This window comes from Tenebrio molitor, chromosome 7 (assembly GCF_963966145.1).
Source record: "Tenebrio molitor chromosome 7, icTenMoli1.1, whole genome shotgun sequence".
Lineage (NCBI taxonomy): Eukaryota > Metazoa > Arthropoda > Insecta > Coleoptera > Tenebrionidae > Tenebrio > Tenebrio molitor.
In genome coordinates, this window is record NC_091052.1 from 21,035,913 (window position 1) to 21,052,152 (window position 16,240).

The 16,240-nt window shown below is 33.0% G+C and overlaps 1 long non-coding RNA gene across 1 annotated transcript; it reads right to left on the minus strand.

The window, feature by feature from the left end:
• Positions 1-5,718: 5,718 nt before the first annotated feature.
• On the minus strand, positions 5,719-6,931 carry LOC138135872 (uncharacterized). Its single transcript, XR_011161114.1, has 3 exons — positions 6,342-6,931; positions 5,903-6,286; positions 5,719-5,845 (listed from the first exon to the last, which is right to left on the minus strand). It is a non-coding gene; the product is annotated as an uncharacterized lncRNA (long non-coding RNA).
• Positions 6,932-16,240: the final 9,309 nt, after the last annotated feature.

Sequence of the window (16,240 nt, forward strand, 5' to 3'; positions counted from 1 at the left end):
CACTGTTCCACATCTTGCATCGCACTCCCTCTTCTGCGCATCCTTAGCGGCCATCTAAGATTTGACGAGCAGTATCATTTTTGTGTTCGTAAAACAAGTGTCATGTTGACGATTAAAAATAATTTTAAAACATTCCGCTTTTTTCAATTAAAATCGTTGGGTCGTGCAAAAAATAGTATATGGACCTCTGGAGTGAATGATTTTTACCCTCAGTGCCTTGTAGAACCCTCGGGCTACAAACTGCACCTCGGGTAAAAATCATCCGCTTCACTCCCTCGGTGCATAATATACTATTATAAAAGAAAACAGAGGAAGCTAAAGTCAAAGATTGTTACACCATAAACAAGGATCAAGTACTAGTAGAGATGGAGGAGTGGAGTGGGAAAGAAGGAAACAGAGAAGATATTCATAGACAATGACCTTACAAAACAAGAACGAATGATACAGAACAAACTAAGAACCATTACGAAAGAAGAAAAAAGGAAGGGAAAGAAGTAAAAGTGGGTTATAGAAAAATAACAACAGAGGGGGGTGCGTGGAAATGGAATGAATTAACGGGGAGTCTAGTGCTTTTTCAGTAGGGGAGAAAACGGAGACAACGGAAATGGAAAAATGACAAAGAAAATGGAAGTCGGAAAAGAAGCACAAAGGGGAACATATGAGAGAAAATGCGAAGGGGCACGCAGAAGCAAAAAAGATAACGGAGACGGCAAAAGTGATTTTGAAAGTTGTGCAGATATTTTAACCTGACGTGTGAAAAGAAGGCAAAACAACCGAACTTGCCTTTTATAAATGCTAATGGTCACAAGAAAATCAAAGGAATCACTTTGTTTGGGAAACGCTGAAAAATGTCAAATTTGGCGGGTAGTTTTGACTAGTGTACCTATATAAAAGTTTACTAAGAGTAGGGCAAACGTATATATTTGACAACTATTTTTGATCCAAATTTATGTCAGTTTAATGTCATTAGGTCAGTAGCGTCACAAGAGTTTCTTTTAACGGATCAGAATAAATAAAAAAATGAAAAATACTGGAACCAAACCAAACAATATTTTATTGAACAATAATAAATATGTATTCATTTAAATACTAAATACGAATCTATTGTTTTAAATTTTGAACCATATCCCTCATGGCATGACTCTTGCTGGACCATTAATTTTTTTGGCGGATTCTGATTTCCCTTTTTAATTTCGCAGTATAAATTTTTAAACGATAAACCATCAATTTTAGTGCAAACTTTGATTTTATGTTACAACAACGTCGAAATGTGATTACCTGATAATCAGGATCAGCAAAAACTCCATCCTTTAGAATTTTCAATATATTGCCGCTGTAGCTATTTTTTTTTAAATTGGAAAATGCTTTTTCTACTAAAATTGCAGTCTGAAATGTCTTGTCCGTCACATAAAACAGACATCCTGCTTTGTATTCCTTTAGAGCTACAAATTTAGAATAAGGTCTAATAGTAATTCGTTTACTTTTTGTAAGTAGAGGGCATTACTTAATTTTTTGTTATTTACTTTAAAAATCATCAATCTCCTTTAAATTCTGAATTTTTTTTTGGAGATGGACGTGATCAAAATTTTCTTTAAATTGGTTTAAATTATCCGGTAACGCAGCACACATTTTTCTTCTATGTTTGAATTTAATGAGAACTTCGGAAAGCCGAAAATAGAAAGTACAGCATGCTTCTTCAGTACTTTCCCATAAATTTCCCACTAATCTTCTGAAAAATGGTCTGCACATATTCTTCCATTCTTCGGTGGCGTTCTATTCATGTGCTTTGTCCAAATAGAACGCTTATATGGGTTTTTCGGGATAGATTTGAAAATTATACCACCTTCGCTTCTGTTTTTACATCCTTTTACACTGCAGCCTGTCATTGTTCTTATTTGACGAACGGCAATGAATGTCACAATGACGTATATTTTAATAAAATAAATAAATAGGCTGTGGTAAAAGTGATCCACCAATCAAATTGGATCACGCTGTTTGCCCTACTCTCAGTAAACTTTTATATAGGTACACTAGTTTTGACGAAGGATCAACCTAAAAAGTCAAGTTTTTATGTCATTCTAGGTTATGTTTGACTTTTATCGTTTAAGTTTATTGAATCATGAATTTGTGATAAAATTTGTAAAGTGATGATAAATATTAATAGTGCACAATTGCACGTTAGTCCTGGCTACATTTAAATAAAAACATGGATAATCTCTACTGTTTGGGCGAGGATATGAAACAGCAACTTCTCCAGTAACATACTGCAATCAATTTGATTATTGTTTATATGTATTTATTTATATTATTTATATTTATTAGTAACTAAAGTAGCAATTGAATCAGAAGAAGTTGCAAGAGAAAATCAGAAATCTGGTTCCCACAAGATGGGTGTTCCGCACATTTCGGCTTACAAGGAGAGGTGGTTGCCCCGGGTGCACAATTCTTGAAATCACTGGAAAATATTCGTTTGAGAATATTTTCCAGTAGATGAATTCCCATTAGAATTTAAAATGTTCTCACACCTGTATTCTTGAAATGTTTGGAAAATGATTTCACATGAGAATTTAAAAATGCAATATGTCGACAATTAGTCCACATGATTTGACTTTCCAACCAATAGGAGACTAAAAATTTTAATTTAAAAATCGGCGGTGGCGTCTAGTGGTCTTATGTCTGTGTCACATTTGTCACCTCATAAATAGACGATACGGATTTTGTTCATTTATACAGTGAGCGGCAAAAGTATGGAATAAATTCCTTATCAAAATACATGCTTTATTACCAAAGAAAATTCCAAGCAGTCATTTGTTTTCGAGGGGACGTTATCGATACTTTTTTTAAATGGAAACCCCCTATTTTTTTTTATTCTGATAGCCCTTTTAATTGTCTAAATCACAGTATAATAGTATATTATGCACTGAGGGTAAAAATCATTCACTCCCGAGGCCCATATACTATTTTTTGCACGACTCGCCGGTTTTAATAGAAAAAAGCCGAAAATTTGTAAATTATCACTAACTGTCAAGCTAAATTGAAGTGTCATGTTGACAGTTAAAAATAATTTTTAACCTTTCGGCTTTTTTCAATTAAAAGTTTTGAATCGTGCAAATATGTAATAGTATCTGCACCTCGGGAATGCATGATTCTTACCGTCGTTGCTTTGTAGGTCCCTCGGGCTTCGCCTTCGGGCTACATACTGCACCTCGAGTGAAAAAAAAAAATTCGAAATAAATATGTACCATAAAAGGTTGAATAGGCTTATGATTTTTTGCCCAAGGGGAAAAAAGATGACCAAAAGCTTGAGTTGGCTGCGGTTTTTTGCCCAAGGGGAAAAAAGAGCCACTTTACTCCATACAATCAGGGAGTAAAGTTGCTCATTAGTCATTATATACAGGTCGTGCAAAAAAATTTTGTTATCTTACATAAGGAAATTTTTGAGAAAAAAAATAATAAAGTTGGAAAAAATAGACGAACAAAAACAAGTCAAAAAATCAAGTAGGTAAATCAAACAGTCAAATGTTACTGTCAATTTCATTCGTATGTGTTATTTGTTTTACAAAACGTTTTCGAAAATGATTCATTTAACAGAAACACAACGTATAGAAATTGTAGTTTTGATTGGGTGCGGGGATAAAACTAAAACAGGGAGAATTTCTTCATAAACTTGCTTATTGTCAACAAGCTGGGGGTTGGTAATTCAAACATTTAATTCCATAATTTTAAGTACTTACTAACACAGTTTTTGACTTGTTTTTGTTCGTTATAAAATTTATTTTTTCCAACTTTTTTTTTTCTCAAAAATTTCCTTATGTAAGGTAACAAAATTTTTATACTGGCCATCAGAATCAAGAAAAAAATAGGGGGTTTCCATTTAAAAAAAAGTATCGATGACGTCATGACTTGAAAACAAATGACTGCTTGGAATTTTATTTTGTACTAAAATATGTATTTTTACAAACTAAAATTGACCTGTCCAAAGATTTTTTTGAAAAAAAAATTGTTTAATTTTTAAGAAATTTATTCCATACTTTTGCCGCTCACTGTATACACTCACCGGCATAAAAAACGACTCATTATGATTTCTTTAATAAATGATCTTGAAATTATATTTGTTCTTATTTTTCTTTATTATAGTTAAATTGGGATATTTTCAATGATCGGGAGTGCTATGGTCACCATGGCAACCGAATTGTTTTGTTTAAATAAATAATTAGAAAATTTGCGTTGTGTTTTTGTCGGTTGATTTACGTGTTAAAAGATTTAATGTGACAATACGAGATACTAATTCAAAATGCTGTTCAAATTTTGGCAATTTTTCATAACATAAATTTTTTTCTGAAAAATTACTTTTATTTTTTTTCATTAAAATTTTATTTGCAGTGTTTAATGTTTTGTTTGTCGGACATTCTTTGGCAAAGAATAGCTTAAATAACACTTATCAATACAACATGATATCAAAATTTTTTTTCTCATAATAATGAATTAAGTACTTCATTATATCAATAAAATTCAAAGTGAGTCGTTTTTTGTGCCGGTCAGTGTATTAAGATTAAACAATGTCGAACATTATGTCAAGCGTTGTGGACATTTCATTTCTTAAACCTACAAAAAAGAAAACTTATTGAGCTGATGGGACAGGATGACATTTTGCGGCAAGGAAAATTTAATTCTGCATTTACCCACAAAGATGCCCAAAATAAATAGATGAAAATTGCAACACAATTAAATGCTCTTCCGGGGGCACTTAAAGATTGGCCGCAGTGGAAAAGTGTAAGTACTTATAGTGAAATTATTTTAATTAACAATTATTGTCAGTGTCAAAATTAAGAAAAAACCAGACTGTACCACCCTAAAATGTGGCATATGGATCAGCTGTTTAACAATTTTACATCAAATCATAGTTAAGGTTATGCTCACTTCACTTCCCGTACCTTTCTTCCGTGAATTCATTTTTAAAACAAATTTAATGAGAAATCAAGGGAAATCCTTTTTGAATTTGAAATAAACTCTCGCTCGTCAGGGCGCAGACTCAGTTACATTAAATAAATGTTGACACTCAGTGTGACAAACCGTATTATCATGAATCAATGTTTGGCTCATACCAACGTGACAACGTTTTGACAATTGTTTATTAAAAAAGTTCAATTATAGTCCACGTAATACCCCGTCAGTAAAATATCCTAACATAAAAATTTTGGATAAAACGGACAACTACAGCAAAAAACGTATCTCTGTTGATTAATTGAATCTTGTTGTTTTATAGAACATCATGCATAACATAATTTCATGCACATAAATTTTATAATTAAAAATATAAGATTTCATTTTACTGACTTGGGGTATTACATGGACTATACTATCGTGTCAAAAATAAATTACTCCCTAGGATTTAGGGATATTCGTTACTAGGTTGCCATAAATTTGGTTAGGTTGGAGGCTATGTGGTTTCTAGTGACAAACAAAAATATCGTAACCGAAAGGCAGCGAATTCCTTGTAACATTTGCATAATGGCTCTACAGAGTGATCAACAAGAAACCAAATCAAGAGTGCTACCTCATCTTTTGTTTTATCGAAACGTATTTCCATCATGGATCAGCCGCTTTTATTTACTTGCTGTGGACACTCGTTTTGTTGGTTGCCTATCTCTCAAAAATTTATCATTAATTGTCTTTATAATTTTTTTGTAATTCATGAATAATAGATTTAAAAGCAAGTTATAATTAATTATTATTTATTATTGATTAAGGAAAAAACACAAAATTCCTTCATAAGGCACAATCTTGAGTTACAAAATTTTAAAAATACATAATTATTTTTCACAATTCTTTGTTTTGTTGTTTTCTGTAAGAAAAGTGTAAAAGTTATTATTCTCTAATTTTTGGGTAATTAAGAACTTACTTGTATCTTTTCTAGCAGTGTTTAAAACATTTAAATTACTCCAAGGTCAAAAAATAAGTTTTCACAAAAACTGCTCAAAATGTTCTCCATTGTGGTCCAGACAGAATCAAACTCGCCTCTCATAATTTCAAAAACCCTTATGAAGCTGTCAATTTGTTTAGGGTAATATGTGGGTTTTATTTCTTGCAACGCACAAAGGGAAACAAATTAATATCCTTCTTAAAAAATTTCTGATAAGTGCCATAACACAATTTAACTTGTTGTCTTAAACGCCTTATGGAAGTTGAGGGATGTTCCTTGATAATTTGTTGAACATTTTGCACCATTTCTAAAATTTGAACTAAGGACTGACCTGACTTCTTCTTAATGATCGATTATGATTTGCTAAAATTAGGCACTATAATTTTAAGACATTGATAAACTTGTTGATAACCAATACCATCAGGTTCGGACATCTGGCTTAAAATTCTTCGGTGTAAGGGGGTATAAAGTAAGGCCAGTCTTCATTTTCTTGTTTCACCCTCTTTCGAAAATAATCTAATAAAAATGCCTTCTCTTTAATGGTAAAACCCATTTTACAACTTATTCTGGGATAATTATTGCTTACAATTTCAATAAGCGTCTGTAAACTTTGCCGAAATCGAAGATTTGTTTTCTAGGTTAAATCACTTAAATTGTCAACAACAACAACCTTGAATTTTGAAATGTGACATTTCAACGAAGCATCTCCGTACCAGTAGCGTCGCGTTTGGCAATAAAGATGATAATTTACTTACTCTTACAAATGTAAAATGTTGCTCTTGTTAATATTATAAATTGTTTCCCTTATCTTATAATAATAATAAAATGCACAATTATAATTCCAACGTCTAAAATTCATAAAGTATCATTTTTATTAAGTAGCGTTTGAGACCATAAATTGTCTACGCCCATGTTTTGACCGCTTGTGTGCATATGATTTTGCTACGACGTGACCGATAATTTGCAACGCTTGCTCTGATTTGGATTCTTGTTGATCACTCTGTACTTCTCGCTAAGTGGTAGACGTTTTTTCGTTTCGGAATCAATTTTGCTTTCTGGAGGCATATTTGTTTGTATTTAATCTCTTAATTCATAGTAACCAACCATTCAAAATTACTTTTGAAAATTCTAGTTACACACAACATGGAAAACATTATTTTTCTAAAGTTCGAATTCTAGGGAGTAATTTATTTTTGACACGATTATAGGTATAACTAAATACATCATATAGGTAAAAATATTTTTAAAGAGACAATGCATCATTACCTCTCCTTTCAAATTACTTCTTTGATATTTGCTTTTACAGACATAGCAAGCCCTCAAAAAACAATTCAAAAAGGAAAACAGCGAAATTATGAAATATGTAAGCGGCACGGGTGGAGGTCCTGCAACGCTTACCCTGTTAACAGCTGACGAAGAAATGTTAAATTTATTAGATTCCACGGCTGTGAAAGGTGACCTTCAAGTTAAGGATTCATTTATTTTCGTAAATATGATACACTTCTTTTTATTTTCTGCTTTTATACATTTATTTACTAATAAGATATTATTGAAATAGGGGAAGGAAATAAGGAAAGTGACAGAGAAGGAAATGAACGTATGCTACATCTATTCGTGTAAGGAAACTATTATAACATTTAATAAATTATTTCAGAATTCAAAAGTACTACTACCCTCGCCGGTAGTTCCGATTGTGAAATTTATAAAAAAAAGGCCAGATAATAATATTGAAGGGCGAATAAATGAACCAGGATCTTCCAAGAATAATGTTGATACAGAATCAGAAGCCAAAAAAAAGGAATAATAGTGAGGATAGGGATAGGTGTGAACATCCGAAAAAATGCCCGAGAACAAGAGTAGCAAAGAATTTAGAAAATTCTATAAATAATTCTCGAGAACTTATAAACATTGCCAAAGAAAAATTTGTGATAAAAAGGGCCTATTAAATTGCAGCAGATAGAAGATAAATTACCTAGTTATAATTATGTCTAGTTCAATTTTTTAGTTTTTGAAGTTTAAGACGTCTTAGTGCATTTATACTGCCATTGAAAAATTAGGAGCTGAGGATATTATTTGTAACAATTTCCACCAAAACGTTTATGTTTTGTGAATAATGTGTAGAAGATTTTCTTTGGCCCTGTATCTACAATTTTGGCGGTAGACTATTTAATTGGAAAATCGACTAATCCGAAAATAGTTATTTGTGTATCAAGGCCATAAAGTGCATCTTTTTCGTACCACTCTGGGTTTTCTAGCCCAGGGTTGAAACAGGCGTCGACAAAAGGTACTTTTTCGCAGATGTAGGTACACATTAAATTTTTCGCTGTGACTAGCCTCCCGGCTCCGGTATTCATACGAATCCCGGTTTTGTTACGACATCATGCAAGTGACGTCATCGATGACCGGGATTATTTAAATCCCGGCTGGGAACGTAATATTTGCATCTAGACGGGATGGGCAATACCAAAGCCTCCTGCAATACTCGCATATATACGGATCTCGGCCCAGTGAAGTCCAAATATGCAAGGTAGAGGTGACATTAACAACAACAGTTGCAGTAGTAGTACAGGATGTTCCATCTAAGAATTTCGAGCCTAATATCTCGGTTATTTGCTAATGGATTTTTATGAAATTTAAAATCTCGATATGTCAGACGGTAAAGATTCAATTAGTGATAATAATAAAAGTTAAAAAATTAAATTTTAACATATGTTTCTTTATTGAAAATTAAGCGGATTATTATTAAATTGTTAAACATTAAAAAATACGTGTCTACACCAACAAATAACTAAATCGCTCGTCTTATCCAACCAAAAAATTAGATTTTGTTAAAAATTTGATCTAAATTTTGAAGGTATTTGAGCAGTCATCTTTTGAAATAATTGATGAGCAACATTTTGTACACTCCTTAAAATCTGTAAAAAGTGGGCGCGCTTTATTAGAAAAGTAAAATTATATAACTGTATTGAAAGTACTTTAAAAATAGAAAATAATAGCAGAAATTTCAATGTCGTTAAAAAAGGAAATAAACTTCGCCATAAATAAATAACAATAAAACGTAACAATAAACGCCAAATGTCACTTGCGTTTGTGCGACGAGGGGTGACCAAAATTCGACGATAGTGCGTATTTGTTTCATACGCGTCAACCATTTTGCGTCTGCAGTCACGTTTAACTCAGTTTTTTTCTTTTTTTTTTTTGCAAACCAGACGTTTTTTCAAGGACGAGTTTCTCCTCATAGCATTTTTTATTGACGATCAATTTTTTGATGTAAATCTTAAGTGATTTAACATTTTAAAAAGGCATATAAAAATTACGTTTTTAAGACTTGGGTTATCGCATTAATGGGATTTTACTCTTCACCGTTTAAAATATCTGCATTTTAAATTTCATAAAAGTCCGTTGGCAAATAACCAAGATATTAGACTCGAAAGTTTTAGGTAGGACACTTGTACAGGGATATCAAAAATTATCTTGGATTTTCAAATAATTGTCGAAGCATTTGTGCTAATCATTTTTTGAATGTCAAGATCTGTCAGATAGTTTTATTTTTTATTTTTTCCCATACTTTGCAGTAATGTCGAAGGATTTTTACAAATTGTGTTGGTGTGTTTCGCGAAACTGACTCTGTGACTCATAAAAAAGGTGCTGGTAGGCCAATCGTTCGTACCGAAGAAATCGTCCCACTAAATAAATTGAGACGGACGTTTTCCAATCCATGACCACCTTTGACCAAGATAATTTTTAATATCCCGGTATAATGTTTATTCAAAAAGGGTAAATATCTTAATACTAAAACTAGAAAAATATAATAAATTCTGAGCGCAAAACATTATGAATTAAGTATACAATTCGAAAATAAAAATAAATTTTTAACACAGAAGACATCATTAACAAACAAAAAAGTTTTATATGTAGATCGTCAGCAGCACAAAACTAAGTTATACAGTTTTACAGAGTGCATTACCCTTGTAAAAATACGATCTGCCGTTCTACAAAAAAAAAGAAGGCTGTACCCCAACCTCAAAATATACCTAGGTACATCAAAATTCCAAATTTCTGAATTGCACACAACACAGAGCCATTTGTTTTGTTGCCGTTTCATTAACATTTTGGACAACTTGCCAGGCAGCATCAGAGAAAAGGTTACTGAAATATTAAGTAATAATTGTTATCATTAAATTGTCTTAGAAATTAATTAGGTATTTATTGTTACCGAACCGCATGAGGAATGATTTCCGATTTAGTTTCAACAGACAATTATGTGAAAGCAAGCACTGCGTCGCCAGCCGAGATACCGGTCGTCGATGACGTCACTTGCATAAAACCGGGATTCGTATGAATACCGGAGCCGGGAGGCTAGTCACAGCGTAAATTTTTTAGGCGACCGCACGAACTACAAAGCAAAGAACATCATTGGAAAAATTACAAATTTATTTTGTATCTACTTTTTTCAAATATACTATATAGATATTTATCAAAACATGTTAACAATTTCTTTATAGTATTTTTTATCAGTTTGCCAACAAAATGAGAAATTTACTATTTGCAATACAATTACTTATAACGGGTGACTATTAAAATTTTCACTTAGGGTTGGCTATGGATCGTTCTTTGTTTTCCGTTGCACCTTAGACACTGACAAGTATGACATTTCAATAAATGTTTTTTCTCTTAATTTGGTTATGTTTCAATTGTACTGAGTGACGTTTGTCGTTCGTACTTGCGTGTGTATAAAGTAACAGAAAAAATAAAAACTCGGTCAAAGCCAACTCCCGTTATAATTTATGGTGACAGGACAATTATTGCGATTATCATCTACGATGTCCGGCGGCGGATTAGACATTAATTCATCACCATCACTTTTGTTGTTGTATTAGACATTTCTTCATCACTGTCGCTATCGCAGTCTATTCCACCACTTATAAGTTTGAACACAAATTTATTAGATAGATATTTTCTCCTGATTTATAGTCTTTTGGTAAAATCTTTCTAGTAGAGCTTCTTACGATACACGCGTCAATTTTGTGTGACAAAAGAATTTTCGTTGTACTGATTCGATTTCACAAATATATATTTATTTAGTTACAATAAGGATACCATCAGATCAAACAGGTCTACTCAAGCTTTGATGTGACCAAAGTAAAATATAAATTTACACTTATTGGCGAATGTCACAATTTTACATATGTCACGTTTAGTGGAAACCGATTTAATTGACACCTGTCCTCAGTGTGTGTCAACGATACCTATCCTGAAGAACTCTAAATCTCTCTGAGAACTGATGCGACAGAAAGACTTTAGAAAGATTCTAAAAAAAGGACAACGGACTATTTTTTCAATTCTGCCTCAGGAGGACCGGATAACTGAGACATTCCTCCTCTCTTCAGCCACAAAGATAGGAAATCGGCATTTGTATGGTAAGGATGAATGCGCAAGGATGGTGGTAGGTACTGAGAGGTACCAATCATTCGAAGGTAGGTAGAGCTTGTGCCAACTGTCATGATCGATGACCTTGACAAAAGCTGCGCGAAGGCGGAGCCCAATTTTGATAAGTGAAACGTAAAAACGTCGGCCGTTTAGTTCAAATTTTCAGGGTGGCGGCAAATTTGCATTCTACACTGTTCAAGGATTTGGATTAGAATGTCCGACATTATCTAAGGACTTGTCGGCTTCTCGCCAAATAAATATCAACATAAATTAGCTCACAAATCTGTAAAGCGTGACAAAATGGTACCGACGTTTTTAGTTCGAATAGTACAGACGCATTTTGGTTTCTGCGTCATCGATCATGAGAGTTGGCACGAGCTCTAATTATTTACCTTCTCCAGACCAAACCTCTTACACGCCTCTCCTAATTCGTCGCAAATATTGAAATTGAAGCGGAATGGAATCTTTCAAAGACCTAGCTCCGAAATTGTTTGATGATAAGACATAAATTTAGAGTATTATTCGTTATTTTACATAAGACCCAGAACGCACATGACTATTGTTGGTGGTTTTAGGGCCGGTTTCACCAACGCCAGTTAAAGTTAACTGTAGGTTAAAATATACGAAAACATTGTTGTAACAATAGGTAACTACGGTAACGAAGCTTTTAACCTACAGTTATCTCTAACTGCCGTTGGTGAAACCGGCCCTTACGGCCGTATTCACCAACGCGAGTTAACGTTAACTGTAGGTTAAAATACTTCGTTACTTTAGTTACCTATTGTTATAACAATGTTTTCGTATATTTTAACCTACAGTTAACTTTAACTGGCGTTGGTGAATACGGGCCTTAGGCCCGTATTCACCAACGCCAGTAAATTTTTAATAAATTTAATTTAATTTTTAGTAAATTTTTTTAGTAAATAAAGAAAACACAAATTCAGTATTAAAAACAACCTATTCCTATTAGTTATTTTACAAAATGTTAACAAAAAAGGTATACAGGGTGTCTCAAAATTCGCAAATTCCGAATTCAGAGCGTGGTAGGGAAGGACTCAGTGGAGCTCGAAAAATACTTAGAACAAAAAATTCGCTCTTCCTGAAGAAGCACTTTAATTTTATTCAATATAAATAGCAGACTTCATATCCACAGTGACAAAATACTATTCTAGCTACGTTCCCGTCCCATTTTTAAGAAAAATTAAAAAAAATTTAGATTTTTTTAATACAAAGTACCTAAAGCTATTCTTCAAAAAATTGTTTTACGTTATTATTTTCCACAATCATCTACACCATAAATAACAATAAACACTGAACTTTTCAGCCTGTATTTGAAGAAATGTATCTTTGTGGGGGGAGTCCCGGTTTTTTTTTTTAATTTCCATATTTGGACTACTGGATTGATTCCCTACAACGCTCTGAATTCGGAATTCGCGAATTTTGAGACATCCTGTATACATAAATTTCATTGTGACAAGATTTTAATGGATAATTTCCAATTTAGGTTGTCTCCAGCAAGAATATTAATAATGCTCATTAGTCATTATTATTGTTGCAGAGTTAATTATAGGACTATTTGAAGAAATGACCAACATGCTACATGTCAGATCTAAACTCCATTCGAGGTACGGAAATAGCTTGTCTGTGTTTTTTACTCACGATTACGGGGAAATGCAATTTTAACAACTTGTCAAATTTTTTGCGTAACAAATGCTCTAGCTGACAGGTCTCACAAAGCAACTTGATTTTATTCGCTTTTTCATTAAAATGTCTCAATTATTACACTGCGCCGCAAAATTATCGCATAAAGTAAAAATGAACCGTAGTTTTTTGTATTTTACTTCTTCTGCGATTTCCTTATGCTGAATCTCTTATTTTATCGTATTTCTTTTGTTTAGTAGCAAAAATCGCCATGTTGATAACTTCTAAAGTTGTTTATTATGAAAAGTTTGTATTAGTGTTATTGGTCAATTTCGTAAAGCATTTTGATTGTGGATTTGAGAGACGGTTAGTAAGAAGTTTTGGTTCCTTCAGTCATAAATTTCGAAAATTAATCCCTACGAACGTTTAAGTTGACATACAACAGCCGAACAATGTGCACAAATTGTTGTACTAGCCGAAGACGGTATTAATCAACAAAATATTGCAAATGGTCTTGATCTGCACCAGTCAACGGTATCTAGAGTTTTGCGTCATTTCCACGAGACAGGAGAATACTCTAGAAGACCTGGACAAGGACGCAGGTGAACAACAACAGCTCAATGGGATCGTTTTCTGCTTTTACAGTCGTTGAGACACAGAACTCTGACTGCTCCAGCTTTGCAACTTATGACTTTAGGAAGATATCAATTCCAAATTAGTGCAAATACTGTTAGAAGAAGACTTGCTGAACACGATTTAAGGCCCAGGATACCAGCAAGGGGCCCACAGTTAACAGCGGCTCACCGAAGAGTACGATTGCTGTTTACCCAAAATCACGTTCATTGGGAATTGGATCAATGGAGGTAGTAATGTTCTCTGACGAGTCCAGATTTTGCCTGGATCAAAGTGACAAACGTGTCCGGGTGAACTGATGCTCAGGAGAGCGATATGCTCAATGTAACATTATCCCGAACGTCAATTTTGGAAGAGGTTCCGTTATGGTTTGAGCAGGTGTCACTTTCCACGCTCGCACAGACTTGGTGGTGCTAGAAAGAGGAAACCAAAATGTGGTGACGTACATTACCAATATTCTGGAACCTCATATTGTCCCATTCCGACCATTTATTGGGATGACTTTATTTTTATGCATGATAATGGTCGACCGCACGTTGCGGGAATAGTGCAGCATTATTTCCGTGAGGTCGAAATTGGGCAAATGCAATGGCCAGCAAGGAGTTCAGATCTAAACCTCATCGAGTAATTGTGGTATCCTACAGATAAAAGAGTTAGAAGGTTACCAAATCTACCAACAACTCTTCATCAGCTGTCTTTGGGTCTAACTCAAGTTTGAGAAGAAATTAAGCAAAGAGTTATACAAAACCTCATTTTAAGCATGAGACAATGTTGTGCAGCTGTAATAAAGGCACGGTGTGCCAACACGCACTATTAAATGTTAAATTTCTTTGTTTTCTCCGAATTTGATTTTTTTTATTTTTTTGTTTTCTTGATTTCTTTGTTGTGTTCTGATTAATGTAGTGTTTACTTTTATAAATCTACTTCTTTAATACTTTACAGTTCGAAATGTTGTAACTGGAAATAAATTTGGCTCAAAAACACGAGTTTTGAAATTATGCGTTAATTTTGCGGCGCAGTGTATTTATAAAACATTTTTATTTCTTCAAAACTTTTCAAAAAACAAATAATATTTTTATACAGCAATGTTTAGAAAAATAGTGACTTTAAAAATAAGTAATGAAAAATATATATCACAATTTAAAATAAGAAAGTTAAATATCATCCCACTTAAGGCTCCAGTGGAGTAAAATAAAATTCCAGTTTCGAGGAAAGTGGGTTGTATACTCTGTAAATTTTGACGGGTGTCAATCAATTTGCCGGGGGTCCTTCGAGCAGAAGTTATGGTCATAAAATGCATGCATTTTCTGTCAGGTAGAAATGCCGACACGGCCGACAAACCCGTTCCCGTTATCCCATAAACCATTATTTCGGAATACCGACACTAGAAATACGGTAAAAGAAGTTTTGTATTCAGAAAAATCATCCATTTGAAGTTCTGCGACAAAACAAAGCGAAAAATTGGAGCACATTATCGGGTTGAATGTTAAAAGTTGTGCCATGTTTATTGATAAATATAAATCATTTTTAGCAAAGAGATGGATTAATAAATTCGGATGCAATTCTTGAAATAAAGTACCCATTTCCCCCACGTGAAGTAACAATTGAAGAAGGTATCAAAAATAAGATTAATGATTTATTTAACGATGGATCATGAAAACCATATGAAATTAAAAACATTGCATCCGTATTATTAAACGTTATTGACGTTGAGTTAACAATCTCAATGTCAAATAATTTAATTTTTTGGCTCTGTAATTATGTTTTGTAAATAGTGACATGCAGCTAACCAACATAATGCAATTTAGCAATGTTCAATTCAACGTGAACGGTGTTTACCTGCATGTCACTATTTACAAAACATAATTACAGAGCCAAAAATTATTTGACCTTTAAATTGTCAACTCAACGTGAACAACATATACATATTAGGTACAAGGACCACAAATATCACCAATCGTGATACTTGTTACTTCGTTGTTTATACTCCTACCAAAGAAAAAATCAGTTCTGATTTAAAATATTTCATAATTAAAAGAGATAATAGATTCTGGCATGAAATTGGAAAAGGAAAATACTTAGAAACATTTTATTTTGGGACTTTCTTCCCGAATTAGGGGATCCTAGACTTCAGAGAGGTCAGCCAAATACTAAAAAATAGTTATAATTTTGCATTGTTAATATTTTAAAATTAAGTCAATTCGAATTTTTATTCATTTAGATAAGGATAAGATAAAAACATATTTTTATTAAAATTAAAAAAAAATAAATTATACTCTAAATAATGTAAGAAGTCTTGTCAAACGTGACAGTGGCGCTGATGCATGTGTAATTTCATAAAAATCAAAATATTGAGTTAATAAAAGTTTCGATTTGTAACAGAAATGAAATGTGGATGTCAAATAAAGTAGTTTTGAATGTTCCTACTTTAAATTTTTAAGTCGTTACCATAAATGTCCATTAGTCCATATTTTTGCCGTGGGACTTCTTGCATTATTTAGAGTATAATGACAGTTGATAAGTTGATTATCTGAAAAAATTGTAGCAAGTAATAACTAATAACAGTATGTCGATATTCTCTACCTTCTTGTTTACCTGCAATATTTTTGAGAA